Source organism: Lycium barbarum, chromosome 5, assembly GCF_019175385.1.
Source record: "Lycium barbarum isolate Lr01 chromosome 5, ASM1917538v2, whole genome shotgun sequence".
Classification (NCBI taxonomy): domain Eukaryota; kingdom Viridiplantae; phylum Streptophyta; class Magnoliopsida; order Solanales; family Solanaceae; genus Lycium; species Lycium barbarum.
In genome coordinates, this window is record NC_083341.1 from 29,505,704 (window position 1) to 29,512,804 (window position 7,101).

At 42.7% G+C, this 7,101-nt stretch overlaps 1 pseudogene; it reads right to left on the minus strand.

Moving 5' to 3' along the window:
• Nucleotides 1-1,033: 1,033 nt before the first annotated feature.
• LOC132642951 (U6 spliceosomal RNA) lies at nt 1,034-1,129 on the minus strand (annotated as a pseudogene).
• Nucleotides 1,130-7,101: the final 5,972 nt, after the last annotated feature.

Here is a 7,101-nt window from a genome sequence, read left to right on the forward strand (position 1 = left end):
ACACTTATAAACAAGAAGCTGCGGACATTATAGGAATGAATGACCTTCTTTCTTCATAAAAATCGTGTGATAGAGCTATGATATACGAAATTCTTGTCCCTTAATCGTGTGTTGTGTATTTCAGAAATGCCTGTAAAGAGAAAGGCTACAGCAGCCCAAAAGGGAAAAACGGTGGCAGAAAAGCGGGCTGAAAGAGCACCGCCACCGGTAGTCGAGGAAAGTGAGTCCTAGAGTGCGGCTCAATCTCAGTCCTCTCGTTCAGTACCTATATTAGAGGAGCATGAGGGAGCCTCAGCCCCGACTCCAGCACCTCCAGCTCCTCCACCAGATGCTTCAGGCCAAGATGTGAAAGAGGCCATACATTTGCTTACTCAGTTGGTTGCTGCTCAGACCCAGCGACAAAGTGCAGGGCAAGGTGACAGGGCTGTTTGTGCAAGAGCCCGTGACTTCATTACTTTGAACCCTCCGGAATTCTTTGGGTCAAAGCCGGAGGAGGACCCTCAGGATTTTATTGATGGTATGTTGAGGACACTTCGATTGATACATGCTTCAGACACCGAGTCGGTGGAGCTAGCATCGTATAAATTGAGAGATGTCTCGATCCAATAGTATACAGTTTGGATGGCTTCACGGGGAGCCAATGCACCTCCCCCGGTATGGCAAGAGCTTGTTGATGCTTTCCTCCGACACTATATGCCTCCAGAAGTTCGACGAGCTAGGGCCGATAAATTCTTAAATTTGAGGTAAGGTAGCATGAGTGCTCTAGAGTATAGTATCCGCTTCAATTCTTTGGCTAGATATGCCTCGGCCATGGTAGCGGATATGGGTGACAGAGTACACCGATTTGTTAAAGGCCTAGGGCCACATTTGATGGATAGGTGCTGGACTGCGTCCCTTTAGGACAATATGGATATTGCACGCGTTCAGGCTCATGCTTAGAACTTAGAAGAAAGTTTACAACAATAGAGAAGTAAACGCGAGCAGGATCGGGGTCATAGCAAGAGGGCCAGATCTTTTTTTTTTTTTTTTTTTTTTAAATTTGGACCGTTTCTCAATTTGTGAGTGTCCTGTGCAGGGGCCATGCTAATCTTCGTATCGTTCCAATTTTATCGGATGTCCCCGAAGGGACGAAGAGGGCCAGATCTTCAGGTCTGATGAGTGATTTCAGAGGTGGGCACAGACAGCAGATTTCCAGGCACTCAGGCTATTCTATGACTAGTGCACCTCCTCGGTTTTCTGGCAAAAAATTCGATATATCTATTCGTTTTGGGCCGAGTCAGAGTTATTCGGGGTCTCCGTTTAGAGACGATTCAGGTCAGGCGAGGCCACCCGCACTACGATGTTCCCAGTGTGGGAAATTGTATTGGGGTCGATGTCGAATGGGCTCAGATGTTTGCTATTTATGTGGTCGACCAGGCCATATTATGCCTGATTGCCCCTCAGTTCATGGTAGACGTAGGACCCAGCCTTCAGGGTCGGTAGCTGGATCTTCAGCATCTGTACGCCCTATGGGTCCAGGTTCACATGCGCCAGTCGGCCATGGTAGAGGCAGAGGGAGAGTTCCCAGTTCTAGCGGTCCTCCGCACCGTGTTTATGCTTTAGCTGGACGCCAAGATCTTGAGTCTTCTCCTGACATGGTCACAGGTATATTATCGATATTTCTCATGATGTATATGCTTTGATTGATTCGGGCTCCACATTGTCATATGTTACTCCGTATGTTGCGGGTCGATTTAGAGTCGAGTCGGAATCGATTAAACCTTTTGAGGTGTCTACACCCGTTGGTGAATCGGTAATAGCTAGCCGAGTATATAGAAATTATGTAATTGTGATTTGTGATCGTCGTACCATGATTGATTTGCATGAGCTAGAAATGGTGGATTTTGATGTTATTATGGGCATGGATAGGTTGGCTTCTTGTTATGCCAATGTTGATTGTAGAATGAAAATGATTCGTTTCTAATTTCCGGAAGAACCAGTCTTAGAATGGAAAGGGAATACGGCGTCACCAAAAGGTAGGTTCATTTCCTATCTAAAGGCAAGGAAAATGATCACAAAAGGCTGCATTTACCATCTAGTCCGGGTTCAAGATGTAGAAGCTAAATCGACGACTCTTCAGTTAGTCCCCGTAGTAAATGAATTTCCGGATGTGTTCCCGGAAGAGCTTCCAGGCCTTCTTCCCGAGCAGGAGATTGATTTTGCCATCGATGTGTTGCCAGGCACGAAGCCTATATCTATTCCTCCCTATAGAATGACACCCGCAGAATTGAAAGAGTTGAAGGAGCAGTTGAAAGACCTGCTTGAAAAAGGCTTTATTAGGCCTAGTTCATCCCCGTGGGGAGCACCCGTATTGTTTGTCCGAAAGAAAGATGGCTCCTTGAGAATGTGCATTGATTACTGGCAATTGAATAAGGTGACGATTAAGAACAAGTATCCTCTTCTGAGGATTGATGATTTATTTGATCAATTGCAAGGCGCCAAATGGTTTTCAAAGATTGATTTGAGGTTCGGGTATCATCAAGTGAGAGTTAGGGAGAAAGATATCCCTAAGACAGCCTTCAGAACAAGATATGGTCATTTTGAGTCCCGGGTAATGTCATTTAGGCTGACTAATGCACCGGCGACATTTATGGATTTGATGAACAATGTGTTCAGGCCTTTCCTAGATCTGTTTGTGATTGTATTCATCGACGACATCTTGGTGTATTCTAGATCCGAGGCAGAACATGCAGATCATTTGTGTACTATCCTTGGAGTTCTTCGAACTCAAGAGTTGTTTGCAATGTTTTCCAAATGCGAGTTTTGGCTGAACTCAGTGGCATTTCTGGGGCATATTGTTGCAGTCGATGGTATTCGAGTAGACAGTCAAAAGATTGAGGCCGTGAAGACTTGGCCAAGGCCCACAACTCCTACGGAGGTTCGTAGCTTTCTGGGCTTAGCAGGTTATTACAGGAGGTTCGTTGAAGGTTTTTCTTCTATTTCTGCACCACTCACCAAGTTGACCCAGAAATCGGCAAAGTTTCAATGGACAGATGCTTGTGAGCGTATCTTCCAAGAGTTGAAAAGTAGATTGACTTCCGCCCCAGTCTTGACACTTCCAGAGGGATTGGAAGGATATGTTGTTTATTGCGATGCTTCAGGCATTGGGCTTGGCTGTGTATTGATGCAACACGGCAAAGTGATTGCATATGCTTCAAGGCAATTGCGGAAACATGAGCAGAATTATCCAACCCCTGATTTAGAATTGGCCGCAGTGGTTCATGCGTTAAAGATATGGAGACATTATTTATATGGTGTCCATGTGGATGTTTATACAGATCCTAAGAGTCTACAGTATATCTTCAAGCAGAAAGAGCTGAATTTACGGCAACGACGATGGTTGGAATTGCTAAAAGATTATGATCTTGATATCTTGTATCACCCCGGAAAGGCAAATGTTGTAGCTCATGCTCTTAGCCGCAGATCTATGGGAAGTTTGTGTGATGTGCGACCAGAGAAGAGAGAAATGGCCCGTGAGCTCTAGCAGCTAGCTAGCCTAGGAGTTCGAGTAGTTGACTCAGGTGGCGGGGGAGCTACTATCCAGAATTCAACAGTCTCGTCGCTAGTAGCAGAAGTGAAAGAGCGACAATACGAAGATTCCATACTAGTGCAGTACAGAGATACACTTCCTCAGAAAGAGAAGTCATCATTTGAGCTTTCAGGAGACGGAGTTCTCCGATGTCAAGGAAGATTGTGTGTTCCCGATGTGGCAGGTGTACGCCACAAGATATTGAGAGAAGCTCATTGTTCCCATTATTCTGTTCACCCCGGAGCGATGAAAATGTATCATGATCTTAAGTCTGTATATTGGTGGAATGGAATGAAGAAAGACATAGCATAATTCGTAGCTCAATGTCCTAATTGTCAAGAAGTGAAAATCGAGCACCAAAAGCTGGGCGGATTGTTGCAAGCTATAGAAATCCCAACTTGGAAGTGGGAAGTGATTAACATGGACTTCATTACAGGCTTACCCCGTTCTCGACGTAAGTATGATTCCATATGGGTGATTGTGGATAGACTCACCAAGTCAGCTCATTTCTTACCAGTCAGAACGACGCATATGGCAGAAGATTATGCAAAACTTTATCTTAAGGAGATAGTGAGACTCCATGGTGTTCCAGTATCTATTATCTCTGATAGAGGGACTCAGTTTACAACAAACTTTTTTAAGTCTTTCCAAGAGGGTCTAGGGACCCAAGTGAGCCTTAGTACGACATTTCACCCGCAGACTGACGGGCAACCTGAGCGTACCATTTAGACTCTTAAGGATATGTTACGGGCATGTATGATAGATTTTGGAGGAAATTGGGATGATCATTTGCCACTCATTGAATTTGCTTACAATAATAGTTACCATTCTAGCATTCAAATGGCACCGTATGAAGCTTTATATGGGCAAAAATGTAGATCCCCAATTGGGTGGTTTGAAACAGGAGAGACTAGATTGATAGGGCTAGACTTGGTCCAGCAAGCCATAGAGAAAGTCAAGATCATACAAGATCGGTTGTTAGCAGCCCAAAGTCGTCAAAAGTCCTATGCGGTTAATCGTCGAAGAGACTTAGAATTCCAAGTGAAAGATTGGGTATTCTTGAAAGTGTCACCAATGAAGGGTGTAATGAGATTTGGCAAAAATGGGAAGCTTAGTCCCCGATACGTTGGGCCTTATGAGATTGTGCGCAAAGTGGGCAAAGTGGCCTACGAATTAGATTTACCTCCGGAATTGGAGTCAGTCCATCCAGTTTTCCATGTTTCGATGCTTCGAAAATGTGTTGGAGATCCTACTACGATCGTGCCAATAAGTGATGTGCAAGTGACAGAAAAGTTGACTTATGAAGAAGTGCCCATTGCCATACTAAATAGGCAAGTACAGAGGCTTAGAAACAAATAAGTGGCCTCAGTTAAGGTTCTATGGAGAAGCAGCAAACGAGAGGAAATGACATGGGAAGCGGAAGAAAGTATGCGATCCGGATACCCGCATTTATTCCGACCCTTGGAAGAGATCCAAGATGAGATATTAAGATCACAAGGTATGTATGTTTTCCTTTTATGCTTTTTGGTCGTGTGTGGAAAAATCTTAATACTATTGTGTTGTGGACCTGAGAGGCATCGATATTATAGGTTGTTGTGACAGGATGGTAGTGCCATATTATATGGGAGGCTCTAGCAAAATTTTTATAGAATCCCCGAAGACTTTAACATTCGAGGACGAATGTTCTTAAGGGGGGAAGAATGTTACACCTCGGAAAATTTTCCGTTGGTATGCAAGTGAATGAACTAGTAAGGAGTACGAGTATACGATATTTCCATGCGTAAGAAACGACGTTTGACGACCCTAAGTAATATTCCAAAGGCGATTACAATAAGAGATAGGTTATGCTCCATAATGACTAATTATAGGTTCTGAAAATGTGGAAAGTTGCAGATTTGCATTTTGGCCAGTTGGACGTAAAATGAAATACGGACCGTAAAGTGGTATACGGCCCGTAAACTGCCATGTCGTATTTTGACTTCCAAAACTTCAACTTTCTGTCAAATGTCAAAATGGTTAAATACGACTTGGAATACGGACCGTAAATTGCGATCGTAAATCACCATGATCCCCAGCATACTTTCTGGTTCTGTTATGCTTAAATACGCCCACAGAATACGGACCGTAAACTGGCATACGGCCCGTAAACTGGGTTTACGACCACTGTGCACTTTCGATGACTGTTCATTTCAGATCAAATTTTGGGTTATTAAAAAGGGGACCAAGTTTATTATTTCATTTCATTTCATTTCACTTCTACATGACACCCCTTCTCTCTAAAACATCTCTCTACATAAATTCCACAAGAATTCAAGGATATTTGGTGATCAACAACATAAACTAAGTGAATCAAGTATAAGAAAACCCATTAAGGATCATACAAGTCAAGAAATCTCATTGGAGATAAACTAGGGTTTTGCTCAAGTGGAGTATTATCAACCAAGGCTTGTTCCTACGACATCTAAGGTAAGATTGATGATATTTCTATATTGTTTAAGGTACTTAAGAGTTGAAATACTTCGATTGTAGAAAGGTATGGCAAAATAGGTCATGAATGTGGAATAGTGCCATTTTGAGAAATAGTTTGAATTGAGTTATAAGTCTTGATGCATTGTGATGTAAATGTGTTATAAATGAGGTTGTAAACATGAGATGAGCAATGTACGTGAATGGACATAGTCGTGTGTCATAACCATGGATATGGGTGATTGAAGGTAAACTAAGAAATGTGGATAATGTGAATGAATAATGATTATTGTTATGTTATTGTGAATGCATTATTGACGTTTGGGAGTTGATATACGCTATGGAGGAATGTCGTATAAATAAAGGAGATGTTGTCCGATTTTCTCTAGCTTTAGTCATATATGCTAGCTATCGATTCTAATGATAGTATGACTTTAATGAAGGTAGAAACGCTAGCATTGGAGGAGAACGCGCAAGTGTAGAATAGTTGAACGGAAAACGAATGTAAGGCTAACCCTTCTTTCATAAGGCATGGTTCTTTGGCCAAATATCTAAATCGTCTATGAGACTATGGTATCCTTCAAATGATTTGATCTTCCGAGCTAGTAAGCTCACGATTCTTGATACGCCACGATTGTACTAAATCCCTCGTATGACGAGTAAGCCTATAAAGATTAACGTGATGAATGACGATAATAGTAATGATGATGTTGACGACGATTATGGTAATGACGTAAATAGTAAAGATGCTTACGAGCTATTATGTATATGTGTCTATGTATGATTATCATGGAACCCCGAGCTTATGAGGCGGGGTAAGATATGTAAATAAGTAGGTATATGATTACGTAACGTGCGCACACCTCTGCAGATGGTACGGATAACCCTGACGCCTTGGTAGGGCCAGGTAGATGTAACCCTGAAGCCTTGGTAGGGCCAGGTATGAGCAACCTTGAGCCTTGGTTGGCCAAGTATGTATGAAACATCGATCCTGCCTGGTCGGGTATGCTATGTAAATGTTATGTATATGATATGATTATGTATATGATATGAATACGAATATGATA